This window comes from Dipodomys merriami, unplaced genomic scaffold, assembly GCF_024711535.1.
Source record: "Dipodomys merriami isolate MVZ:Mamm:240054 unplaced genomic scaffold, mDipMer1.0.p SCAF_211, whole genome shotgun sequence".
In the NCBI taxonomy this organism is placed as follows: Eukaryota; Metazoa; Chordata; class Mammalia; order Rodentia; family Heteromyidae; genus Dipodomys; species Dipodomys merriami.
In genome coordinates, this window is record NW_027203505.1 from 1,330,443 (window position 1) to 1,343,958 (window position 13,516).

The 13,516-nt window shown below is 36.4% G+C and overlaps 1 non-coding gene across 1 annotated transcript; it reads right to left on the minus strand.

Annotated features, from left to right (window-relative positions):
- Positions 1–2,725: 2,725 nt before the first annotated feature.
- Positions 2,726–2,832, minus strand: LOC138834327 (U6 spliceosomal RNA). Its single transcript, XR_011374067.1, has one exon. It is a non-coding gene; the product is annotated as a U6 spliceosomal RNA (small nuclear RNA).
- Between the last annotated feature and the right edge of the window lie 10,684 nt (positions 2,833–13,516).

The window sequence follows — 13,516 nt, forward strand, 5'->3', positions numbered from 1 at the left end:
GATTGGTTGGACAAATGGTTATGCATGAAATTGCAGAGCTTCTGCATGGCAAAGGACATAGCTAGTAAGATCAATAGAAAGCCCACGGATTGGGAGAACATCTTTACTAGCCATACAACGGACAAGGGTCTCATATCTAAAATATACTGGGAACTCAAAAAATTAAATCCCCCAACAACAAATCCTCACAGAATCAACTGCCCAATAAACAAGTGGGCGAAAGACTTAAAGAGAAACTTCTCTGAAGAAGAAAGAAGGATGGCCAATAGACACATGAAGAAATGTTCAACCTCCCTAGCCATAAAAGAAATGCAAATCAAAACAATATTGAGATACCACCTCACTCAAGTTAGAATGGCAAAAATCAAGAACTCTAACAACAACAGATGCTGGATGGGATGTTTAAAGAAGGGAACCTTACTTCATTGTTGCTGGGAATGTAAACTTGTTCAACCACTTTTGAAAGCAGTATGGAGGTACCTTAAAAGACTCCACATAGAAATCCCCTATGACCCAGCAATCCCACTTTTAGGCGTTTACCCAAATGTTTACAAACAAAACCACACTAAAGCAACCAGCACATCTATGTTTATTGCAGCATTATTTACCATAGCTAAGATCTGGAACCAACCCAGATGCCCCTCAGTAGATGAATGGATCAAGAAAATGTGGTATATCTACACAATGGAATTCTATGCCTCCATCAGAAAGAATGACATTGCCCCATTTGTTAGGAAATGGAATGACTTGGAAAAAATTATATTAAGAGAAGTCAGCCAGGCCCAAAGAAACATAGGCCCCATGGTTTCCCTTATTTGCCATAGCTAGTATATGTATGAGTCAAGCGGAAAAGGTCAGATAATGTGATGTTAGGAAAAAGAATCCTTAGATATGTATTTTAATGTTTTTCTCTTTCATGCATGTGTTTCTAACGCATTTATAAGATTATTTCTTTGTAGGTTTGTATGTCCCTCCCCCACAGTATAACCTCTGCTTTCACTATATTTGATGTCATTATAACTTGTGGAGGAGATGGGGAAAAACAAGTCGTTTAAGGATACAGGTGAACCTGTTGCAACAATGAGAAGTACAAGTTGTCATGTCCAAAACGAGCTTTACAACGTCGGTGTGGGTCGGGGAGAAGGACTGGGACTGGGGGGTGGATGTGGAAGGCTGGGGAGGGATGTGAAGGGTAAACAAAGGAGGAGGCTGCAATGCTTGGTAAGAAATGTACTCATTATCCTGCCCATGTAATTGTAACCCCTCTGTACAGTATGTTCACAAATAAAATAAAATAAATTTAAAAAAATTCTGAAAGCCTTACGCTGGCTGGCCACACCTATAATCCTATCTACTAAGGATATCTAATCAGGAGCCTGAGATCTGTGGATAACTTTTGGAAGCCACTTAGGGCAAAAGAAATTCATGAGATTATTTTTCAAAAGTTTAATGAACTAGGAAAGAGCCAGGAATGGAGATGTAGTTTATATATTAGATGACCAATCTAGAAAGGAAAGCCAAGCAAGACCTTGAAGCCCTGATTTCAAACTCTGAGAGTGCCAATACACAAGCATTTGCATGTGTGCATGTGTGCATGCATGTGCGCTCTCACACACACATTTATTCAAAATGCCTTCATATCAGTGTTCTACATTAATTTCTTTGTTAAAAATATTATATGGGAAAATAGGGGAAATAAACTCTTCTATATCAGAACATTTTTTTGTTTTTCCCAAATTACTGTTTATTAAATTGTATGAACTGTAGAAATAAAGTATGTCACATGATCAGAACATTTTTATGTTTTTAAGTGTAAAAAAACTGTACAGAGTTGTCACAATTACAAGAGCAAATAATGAGTACATTTTCTAACAATCAGTGTTACCTCTTCCTTTCTTTTTCCTTACCACCCCTTCCCACCTCAAAGAATACTCTCCCATCCCTCCTTCCCCTGCCTAAATTGTACAGTTCATTTTTCAACATAGTGTTTGTGCATCTCAACCAGAATCCCTATTTAAGCATTTTGTATTTCCCTTTCCCCTCCCCAAATTAGAGAAACATATACACAGGTGTTGGTGCACCAACTTCAAGGACAGTGAAAACAGGGGTTAGAGCGTGGGGGAGGAACATATAAAGAAACAAAAAAATCACATCACACATTATAAGTACCTTGGAAACAAGAAGAGCAAGAAACAAATAACCACTTGTGTGGTTCATTTCCCATAATATCATTTTATCTGGTCATATGCACATAGCTTATGATCTATTCTGCTTATCCCAGACATATATTAGTTGTTGAAAATAAGGCAAACCATGGTACCTATGTTTCTTTGGACTTGGCTTACTTCACTTAATAAATTTTTTTCCAAATCTTTCCAATTTCTAACTAATTGAGCAATGGAGGCATAGAATTTCATTGTTTATATATACCACATATTCATAATCCATTTATCTTCTGCGGGCCATTGGGGTGAGCTCCATATCTTAGCTATCGTAAATAATGCTGCAGTAAACATAGTTGTGCTGGTAGGTTTAGTATGGTCTTGCTTATGACCATTTGAGTTAATCCCAAAAAGTCTGATTGCTGAGTCATAGGCGAGCTTTATATGGAGTCTTTTGAGAAGCCTCCATACTGCTTTCCAATGTGGTTGAAAAAGTTCACACTCCCACCAAGAATGAAGTAGGGTTTCCTTGTGGCCAAATCCTCTCCAGCATCTGTACTTGTAAAAATATGGAAGGATTCAATAATTTGTATGTGAACCTTGCACAGGGGCTATGCTAATCTTCTCTGTATTGTTCCAATTTTAGTGTATGTGTTGCTGAATTGAGCACAGAACATTTTTATATATAAAGTATAATTGGTTTTCTTAATCTAGACAATTCAAAAAAAGTAAGTTTAGAAGAATTCTCATGAAATTTTAGAGCCATGTATTTCTTATATAAGCACACATTTAAGAATAGTCAAGATTGGCATGGCAAAAACAAAATAATTCCAGTTACTTGTTGTTCAAGAGATGTTTATGAGGAGGAATTCAATTATTCTGTACAAGGCACCAGTCATAATTAACACTGCAGCACGTGTTAAGGTTTGATAAATGTTTTAATGTTTTAAATGTATTTAATTTTGGGAATTTGCTTATATATGCCGAAATTAGGACTGTTTGTCAGGACATACAACTTTTCTATAAAGTATTTAAGATTTATGGTAGCAGACATATGCTATTAAGAATGTACATTTCAGAGTTCATAGAAACATTCCTAATGAGAAGTTGCAAAGTCTTTGTGTAAAGAAGCATAGTGAAGAGTTAAGACTGTGTTAACTACACAGTTTCTCTTAAAACTTTAGGACTTCCTTACTTTATATGTTAGTGAGGAACTAATGATGATATAAGCCATATACAAATTATGAGATGAGTTATAAAAGCAATCTTAGTGGGTAACTTTAAAGACTACTCATAGTCTATAAAACTCTTGTTGAACATCATAATCTTAGCCAGTGTTTAATGTACAGGAATATGAGAAAATAGTAAAATCTAATATGTAAGTACACTTCAAAAACTGAAAAATACTGGTAATTGTTTGGTATTTTATTTTATTAATCATTAATATTTAATTATTGTTTTTCTTTATTTGTAGCATTGTTTCCCTTGTTGTAATATAATACAACTTTTATTAGTGATCATCAGAAGGTACTTTGAGAAGGTTACTGTGATGGCCCAACCATTTTTTATAGGTGCATGTGAATTTACAAAAAGCAAAATTAAGAATATAATATTGATTAAAAATTATCAAGTACAGTCTGAATCAGTAGGGATAATAAATGTCCACACCTAAAATCTTAGCCGTAGGCTGAAGTAGCGGTATTACAGAGTTGAGGTCACAAAAGTGAGAGACTGTGTTTTGTTTTGTTTTTTACTTTTATTTCGTTGGTCATGAGGCTTGAACTCTGGGTGCTGGGTGCTGTCCCTCAGCACAAGGCTAGCACTTCCACTTGAGCACTTGAGCCACCCTACCAATTCCATCTTTTTCTACTAATATGATGTTGAAGAATCAAACCCAAGGCCTCATGCATACAAGGCAGGCACTCTACAACAGCCACCATCCCAGCTTCTGATAGACTGTGTTTTAAAAAATCATCTAAACAACATTTGCCCTCCGCTTTGGGTTATATAATGAAATATATGAATATATTCTTATAATTTTGTGAATTGTAAAACTTCTAAATTTATACTAACTTCAAAATCATGAAATATCTCTGAAAGTTTGCTTCTGTGAAGATTGTTTTTGCATTTTTAAGTTATTCTGAGTAATTTTTATTTTTACCAAAATCATTTTAAATTTTGGGTTGATGGGTTATCATACATCAAATACGTTCAAATGTACATGTAGAGTCTGAAGATAGCAGTATGAATATTCTCATACAGCTCTTGTTTATCTGTTATGCACTTCCAGTATTATGATATTTCTCTCTCTTACTCTTTCTCATTTCCTCTCTTTGTCTTTCATGCTCCATGTCTGCTACTTAGAATTTCTGCTGGTATACTATTATCCTTGAGGATCCACTAGCTTTGTGGAAACATGATGGGACCAATATTTTTCCTTGCATTCTTTAATAATTATGAGTGACATGATATAATTCTTTGCCATTTTAAATGGCAAAACAACAGTTCTAGGAATTCCTTTTCACATTTACTACTATTATAAATGTTATCTCATAGGAATCGTGCTGGGAAGGTGGCTCCGTGGTAGAGTGCTTGCCTTTCATGCATGAGGCCCTGGATTCGATTCCTCAGCACCACATAAGCAGAAAGAAAAAAGCCAGAAGTGACGCTGTGGCTCAAGTGGTAGAGCGCTAGCCTTGAGCTGAAGAGCTGAGGGACAGTGCCCAGGCCCAGAGTTCAGGCACCACGACCGGACCCCCTCCCCCAAATAAGATATTTTTACCTGTGACCTAACAATTCTTTTTCTTTCACAAACAGCCTTTTTCTTTGATTATCACTTAGTAACTACATGTAATGAAAACAAAGCTATCCTAGGTAAAGTACACTGAAGTTGTTCACAGGGATGAAAAAGAAGGTAATGGTCGAAGTGAGTAAAAAGGATACCCATCATAGAGCACAGATCCTCAGAGCAGTTTATCATGTACATTTTGTGAGAAGGACAATCCGCTGGGAACTATAGATTAAATCACTGAACACTGAGATATATATGCATATATATTTCTGTATGTAAATTTATTTATATATGATTATATGTGTTCATATGTCCTTATATTATATACATATATGTTATTATACACACAAATACACAAATACAAATAAACACAAATAACCACACAAATACAAATAAAGTCCGTGAAACTCTTATCTCCAATAAAGCACCAGAAAACCAGAAGTGGCGCTGTAGCTCAAGTGGCAGAGTGATAGACTTGAGCTGAAGGGCTGATGGACAGTGTGCAGGCCTAGATTTGAAGCCCCATAACCAACAATAAAGAAAAAAAAAAGAAATATACTCATTACCTTACTTATGTTACCATAAGCCCTCTGTACAGTATCTTTACTATATATATATATATATATATATATATATATATATATATATATATATATATATAAAAGATACAAGGAAAAATTCTGTACTTATAGGAAGTTGTATTTGTCACTCAATATCCGTAACGTATTGGTTTAGAACCACAGGCATATTAAAACTTTGGATACTCAAATAACCTACGCGAACACAGTCTGTTATTTACATAAGAATCTGCCCACAACCTAGTGCAGTTGTAATTGCTATAAAAGTTTTTACTACATTCTATGTTTGTAATTTAAAATAAAAGTATATGCACTGTCAAAAGATACAAATTTTTTCAGATAATTTTTGTCTGCATTTTGCTGAGGGAATTGGGAGCACAAATTTCATCACCAAGACCGGTCTGCAAAATGCAATAAAAAGCTATCACAGCATCATTGAATAGTATTAAACTCCAAGGAGAAGTACTTGAATTGAGACAGTATCAGAATGTGTAAGCTCGCAAGTACTTTTTAGAAACGCAGCTGCTAGATTTCTCATGGAGAGCTATCATAACCCTTTGTGAAACACAAGTATGAACCTCATTGAAGAGTAAATGGTTTTCCCTCACCATTCTGTCATGCTCAGTCATTATCAGTCAACATATAGCTAATCTAGAATAATCCTGTATTTAAAAAATGATGATGGAGTGTTTATATGCAGAAAACCTGGGAAGTCTAAATTTTTCCAATTAGGACCTTCTGTATTCTATGATCCAGCAGAGAGAAGACTAGGTAAGCATCCATTTACAGCCTTCTGAATAATTCTGATTTTGCCCACATCAGTTATCTATCCATACCTGTGCTCAGGTGAGAGGATTTTAAATAACTGTCATGTTTTAAAATTTAAATTTAAATGTGGAACGAAATTATTTCCAATGCATTACATTAAGATATTTAGACACAACTGAGAAACCAAAAGGTCTATAAGATTTTTTTATTGGAAGTGAAGGGATATTATAATTTGATTCTCTATAGTTTAAGCTATTTGCAAAAAGAATTGGCAAAATAAAATTTACATTTACAGCAGAGTTGACACATTAAATTTTGTATATTGAAAAGAGCACAGTCCTCAACAAGATATCAATGCAATCCTCTTATTTATCTCTAAAGATTTATGCTTCTTGTCTCTTAATATTAAAACCAAAAGTTTTGAATCTTTAGCTAGTTGTACAAAGGGATTTTACTTCATCAAGTCAGTGAGGAATAGAGTGTATGTACATTTTAATGTACAATACATCTGGATCATTGTTAATCTTTCCACTTTTCTTCCTTCCCATACCCCAACCCCACCTCTGCCTTCAAGTTTCCTACTTATATTCTCACATATGTACATTGAGTGATATGACTGTATTAGTCCACCATTTCCCTCTCCATTCTTATGTCCTACTCCCTTGAAGCCCAGCTCCTTATTTAAGACTTATTTCAACTTCATGATATTTTGATAAATTTTTCTGCCTTTGGCATTTGGCTTTGGGCTTGCCACATACTCTCTTCCATTTGGACCTACATAAATGAGGCTATTTATCCACATTTCTAATCTGTGAATTGCTGAGATAAGTCTCTTTACTATTCACCTTCTCACCTAAATTTAGAATTGGACCTTCAAGCCATCCAATAGAGGTTTTTTTTATTCTCTACACACTGAAGATGGAAGGAAAATATTTTCCATGCTCTCAGCATTATACTATCCATCATGAATTTCCATCACTTATCACTTCAAAAGTCTTAAATTCATGTTTTCTGCATTAAATTCACAGAGTTTAAGTGAATATCACAGGTAATTTACCTATTATTGGAAGTTTAAGGACAATTTTCAATTTCTGATGATAGAAACAGGAGTCAGTTTTAATTATGTATAATCCACTATGGAGTGAGCCCTGTAGTCTTCTAAATTTTCAAATTTTGAGTTACTTTTTATTAATAATTGAAAAACTTTTATTTCAATATTTGAAATGCTGTCCCAATTATTTTAAAACTTTCACATTAAGTTAGAATGAAGTCCCCCCCCCCCCCGCCATTTCCCCTGCTAGTTCAGGTTAACTCTCCTTTGGCTTTATTGTTTGAGATGATGAGGGTAAACAGATGAAGGAAAACAGAAAGATGATCATTACACATATATCTCCTTCCTCTTCTGTTTCTGCTATTATTGTATAGAGGAAGACTGGAGAAGGGAACAAGAGCAATGCTTGGGCAAGGGAGCATTCCTGGCATATCAATTATTCTTTCTCAGAATCTCTTAAACGGCTTACTCTTGCCTTCTCTGTAACAGTAACCTAACTGTGGCTTCTTTCATGCAGGAGTAAGCACACTAACAGGTTTTTACATGTAAATTTGTATTTTTATATCTCAGCTTATTACTACCAAAAATAGAAAGCTTTGGGTACATCAATGCAAAAGCACTGATTGTTCAACAATACGTTAGTGAGGAGTAGACAACTCTACTCAGCTCCCCCCTCCTCTCCTATCCTCCCCTCCCCTCCCTCCCGTTATTTACCCTCCCCTCCTTTCTTCTTTCTTTGTATCTCTCTCCTCCATATTCACTTCTATCTTCTCTCTTTTTCTCTTCCAGTACCACGTTATTTGGTTTACCTGGCAACAAATAAGTAATTGAACAAATATGTTTTCTCCTCTTTTTGTGAATATTTATTTTCAAGAAGTGAATTCTAGCAGGGCACCAGTGGCTTACAGCAAGATACTAGGTGGGTTCAAATTTGACAAATGCAATTCAAAGCTATTCCAAGTAGATAAACCTAAGAGATTCTTTTCTCCACTTATGGCAAAAGGAAGAATTGAAGGTGTGGCTCAGGAAGTATAGAGTAAACATTGAGAATTAAAGTCCAGATTGTTAGGTTTTTAAAGAGAGGTCGAGTAAGAACGACACCACACACGAGGTATTCAGGAAAGAGGTAGATTTATTCATCATTTCCTCTGGGACCAGGCCGTGTTGGCCCTCCACGCGGCTGGGAAAGGCTAGGGAAAGACCTGGAAAAGAGAGCATCTGGGCCTGGGCTTGGCCTTATCTAGGGTATGGGTGGAGAAAACTGTGGCCACATCAAATTCAGATGTGACAGCAGCACATGCAGATGTGACCTCTTTCAGGTGTGTCAGTTCTAGGTAATGCAGATACTGGGCGGAGACATTTCTTGGAAGAGGGTGGAATCTGCTTGCTATCCAGGAGTAGACCTTACATTCCAGCCTTTTAATAATCATGAAATAAGGCGTGGATTCTCTCTGGCTACTTCTTGCTGACAAGGGGCATCCAAATTAGGGGTAAAAGCCTGAAATTTGGTCCCCTCACAGAGATGGCAGTGAGCTGCAGCTGTCCCTTGGTGAGTGTGAGTCCTTAGATGAAGTCTGGAGGAGGCAAGTCTCTTGGAGAAAGTCTCATGAGGCATTGAGAGGCTGGAAAAAAACACTAGAGAGCAAATAAATGGCAAGAGGAAAGACTTGGGGCTGAACAATGTTGGTAGAAATGTCCCTATCTGGTGACTACGTAGAGGAGAATTCAGGTAACAAAGGCAAGAATGTAAATTCCCATCCACTTAAAAGGTACAAAGGTATGGACATTAGATGGGCAGGCTTCTTACTTATATTGACCTCCCGGCACTGGTTAATTTTGAAAGGGCAGGCACAAAGTGCCTGATATGACATCATCACCTCTTATTCCTATCCATGGTTCCTTGTTCCCCAGACTGGCTGAGTCGAAGTGCTCGTTGCTGGGATGACTTGCCTCAGTTAGTATTCATGGAGATTTGAACTCAAGGCCAGGGCATTGTCCCTGAGCACTTCTGCTCAAGGCTAGTGTTCTGCCACTTTGAGTTACAGTACCACTTCCAGTATTGGCTGGTTAGAGGGATCTTGAACCATGCTTCCAGCCTGGCTCCTAGGTTAGTTGGGAGATGGAGTCTTAGGGATTTTTCAGCCCTGGCTGGCTTTGAATTGCAATCTTTGTCATGAAAACCCTTCATTATTTCCAATTAAACAAGGAGATCAAATAGAATAAGAAGAGCTTATCTGGTCCTTACCAAGAATTGACCAAGTAATATTCTGCGAAGACAAATCTCGTTAGATGTGAGAATCTTAGCACAGATATGCCCAATATTTTCGAATCACATAATCAGTACTAGAATACATAACACAAAACAAAAATGGCAAAACTCAAAATCTAAAATTTTGTACATTAATGTTTAGATATTTTGCTAACAAAGCACATCAGATAGTTGGGCCTAAATTACAAGGGTCTGAGAAAAGAGCAACTTTTTAGCAAGGTACAAGAGAATAAATCGATGGAGGAGTAGTAAACTTGGTGGAAGTGTATGGGTCAGATGGGACCAAACCTAAGCCCACCATGTGGCCAAGATGGTGAACTCACAATGGTGAATTTCTGAAAAAAATACAAAGAAAACGTGAGAAGCCTAGATTGGCTAGTCTTTTATAGGGAATCTAGGGGAGGTCCCCAGGACCCAGCTCGCATCACACTCTTCAGGGCACAATTCAAGAAGCTGTAGAAAAGAAAGGGAGAGATAGAGGATGTTGGACATGATTAGCAGAGAGGAAAGAGATCATGAAAGTGAACAGACTTCTGACCATTTACCATTGCAGAGATAAAATTGTCTAAATCTGAGAAGAACATAACAAAATTAGGTGCTCTGGCTATCCAGGGAGTGCAGGAGGCATTTCAGAGGGGTTTCATGGCACTGGAGTGACACACAGCTACCCATTAAAGGTGTAGGAGACAAAAATATTTAGTGAGTGAAGGTAGGTTTATCGGATGGAAGTGGCACTGCAACTTACCACTGAGCCCTCTAGGGAGGAGTGGCCAAGCAACCAGAATCAAGTGCCCTCGGCTCCAGAGGTGACTGGCCTTTCAGTTAAAGGCCTAGCAGGTTCTTCAGCATGGAACCACATCTGGAGAGATACTGAGGGACAGAGAACCCTTAAAGAGTAGTTCACTCACCAGAATGTACAAGCATGGAGGTAGATGCAGAGGCCAGCAGGGGAATTGATTTGCCGTGTCCACAGCAGACAGACTGGTTTCCAAAAGGCCATCAGAACTGTGGTATTCCTCAGAGCAAAAACGGGAAAAAACAAACCAAAGAAAGGAAAATAAAAAGGAGAGGAATCCCACCTCCTATCCTGACTTTAAGCCTCTCTCAGGTTCAAATGGCACCATTTATATTAGGTTTTAAAAAAGAGGTTTCTGAGTAAAAACCAAACCACACGTGGTATTCATGTAAGGGGTAGGTTTATTCATCATTCCTGCTGGCACTAGGCCATGTTGGCCCTCCACCTGGCTGGGAAAGGCCTGGGAAAGAATTGGGAAAGACCTGGGAAAGAGCGCATCTGGGCCAGGGCTAGGCCTTATCTAGAATATGGGTGGAGAAAAGTGTGGCCACATTAAATTCAGATGTGACCTCAGCAGATGCAGATGTGACCTCTCCAGGTGTGCCAGTTGCCTAGGTAACGAGGTACTGGGCTGAGACTTTACTGTGAGGAAGCTAGAGTCTGCTCTCCATCCAGTAGCAGATCTTACACAGGTAGAGCTCAAGGCCAGGATTCAAACCCCAGTGCCAGCACAATATATATATATATATATATATATATATATATATATATATATATATATATATATATATATATATTTGAGTCCTTTGTCTTTGAAAAGGGATATTTCTCGAAAAATTCATACTCAGGGCAATTTTCAAGGTCAAAGACTGTTTGAAAGGCTCTTTCACATCTTAAACTGATTCTTCTGCTTGATACACATTATGGAAAATAGGAGTCACACTTCACATTAAAAAGTATGCACATTGTTGAACAGTTCTTAAAATTTTTAATGTAAAGGAAGCATGGGAGAGGACTTTTGCAAGTAAATGAGGGTCTGTTTACATGCAAAGAAGTCTATACAGATGGTTTTCTAAAAGGGAGAACAATCCTGCTGTCCAGGTTTGAATCAGAGTAAGTTTATTCCTATGAAATGACAAAGAGAAGCTCATTTTATAGAACTCTATGCGAACATCAATTTCAAACCGTTTAAAAAACCCATGTCTATATTGTGATCAACCAAGTTTTTACAAACAAAAAAGAGTTCCCTGAGCCAAAATATATGTTAGATAGTTAATGGCAGAGAGACAGGTGTAAAAGAGTTCCATAATAACAACTAAATTATAAATTTTTCATCAAGACCCTAACAAGAATCTCCAAGATAGGCCTTGCTAAATCTGTCATAGAGGACTGGGTTTATGCAATTGTCAGTTTTATTTAGGGTCCAATATCTTCTATGGTCGGTTTGTTTGGAAATCACTCACACCACATGCAGTATTGAGAAAAACATGCAGTCTTGCTAGGTACATAAGGGATTTTTGTGCCACTGTGAATATTTACCGTTTTACTTCTTGTAATGAAAACTGTCAATGTGAAGTCCTTTCATGAGAAGAATAATAGTTTCTGTTCCCTTTGTTCCACTAACAAATCTCAGATATGAATATAGCCTGGTGCCTGTGGTTCATGCCTGTAATCCTAGCTACTCAGGAGGATGAGATCTGAGGATCACAGTTCAATGCCAGCCCAGGCAGGAAATTCTATGAGGTTCTTATATCCAATAAACCACCAAAAAACTGGGAGTTGCACTATGTCTCAAGCAGTAGAGCACACGACTTGAGCTGAAGAGCACAGGGACAGCAACTAAGCCCAGAGTTCAAGCCTCAAGACTGACCAAAAAAAAGAAAAAACATGTATATACATATATATATGTATATGTGTACACATATACATATACATATACACACATAGATATAATGGGATGAATTAAATATAAATGAATATTTATAATACACATTTAAATATAACTAAATATATATATTATATACATATATTTACATATATAAGATCATATTATATCTGTATGTTTCTAAATATATTTGTCATTAATATCCAGAGTACATCTGAAGATTTTGGGGAAAATGTAGAGTATCTAAAGGCTTACTATTGACCCATCATACTTTCAAGCAATTTTTCCACTTATTACAATTTCTGAAGTACTAACATTGAATGATTATGAAACAGAGTAACTGTTTTATTCCTTATGATTTTGGATGAGAAACATCTACTTACTTGGTATGAAACCTACCAAAATCTGATCTTGAAATCACACTGCACAAACTGGACATATACATTAAATTAGCAACTTACTTTATTTGAATCCTATATCTCACATAAATTCAGTTTCTTTAGATTCAACTACATATAAAAACATGCATGCATTTTCATGCTCACATACATCCCCATACTCACATGACATACTAAATGTGACACTATAATAAATAATTATATAGATACTGAAAAAGAACACCTTTGCAAATTTTATTTTTTAGATATAATGCATTATTGAAATACTTACGAAAGAGCAGCTGAGAGGATGTGTCAAATACTAGAGTGCCTGCGTAAAGAGCATGTTTCTCAGCCCAAGCATCATTATTTCCATCCTTCCTTCTCCCACATAAAAAACATAACTACAGAATTAACCTGCATGTCCCTTAATCACTCATTAAATGAAGAAATTGTAATATATATATATGTATATATACAAAATGATATATTACTTAGCCAGACATAATAATGAAATCATATCATCTTCAAGAAAATAGATATAAGAAGAAACCTTCATATTAAAGCAATATGCCGTACTGTGAAAAACAAATTCTTGATTTCTCATATGCAGAGTCTAGACCCAGAAAATAAAATGAATGACCAAGTTATAAAAGATGGAACTAATTAAATTTGGAAAAAAATAAGAGAGGAGATGAAGAGAAATATTGTGGAGTATATATGTTCAAATAATTTATCAGTTTGTATGATGGCATAATAAAAGTATAAAAATAGGATAATGAAATTAATAAAATGAATAAAATTTAGCAAGCTACATTATTTGGATATGTGTATAACAT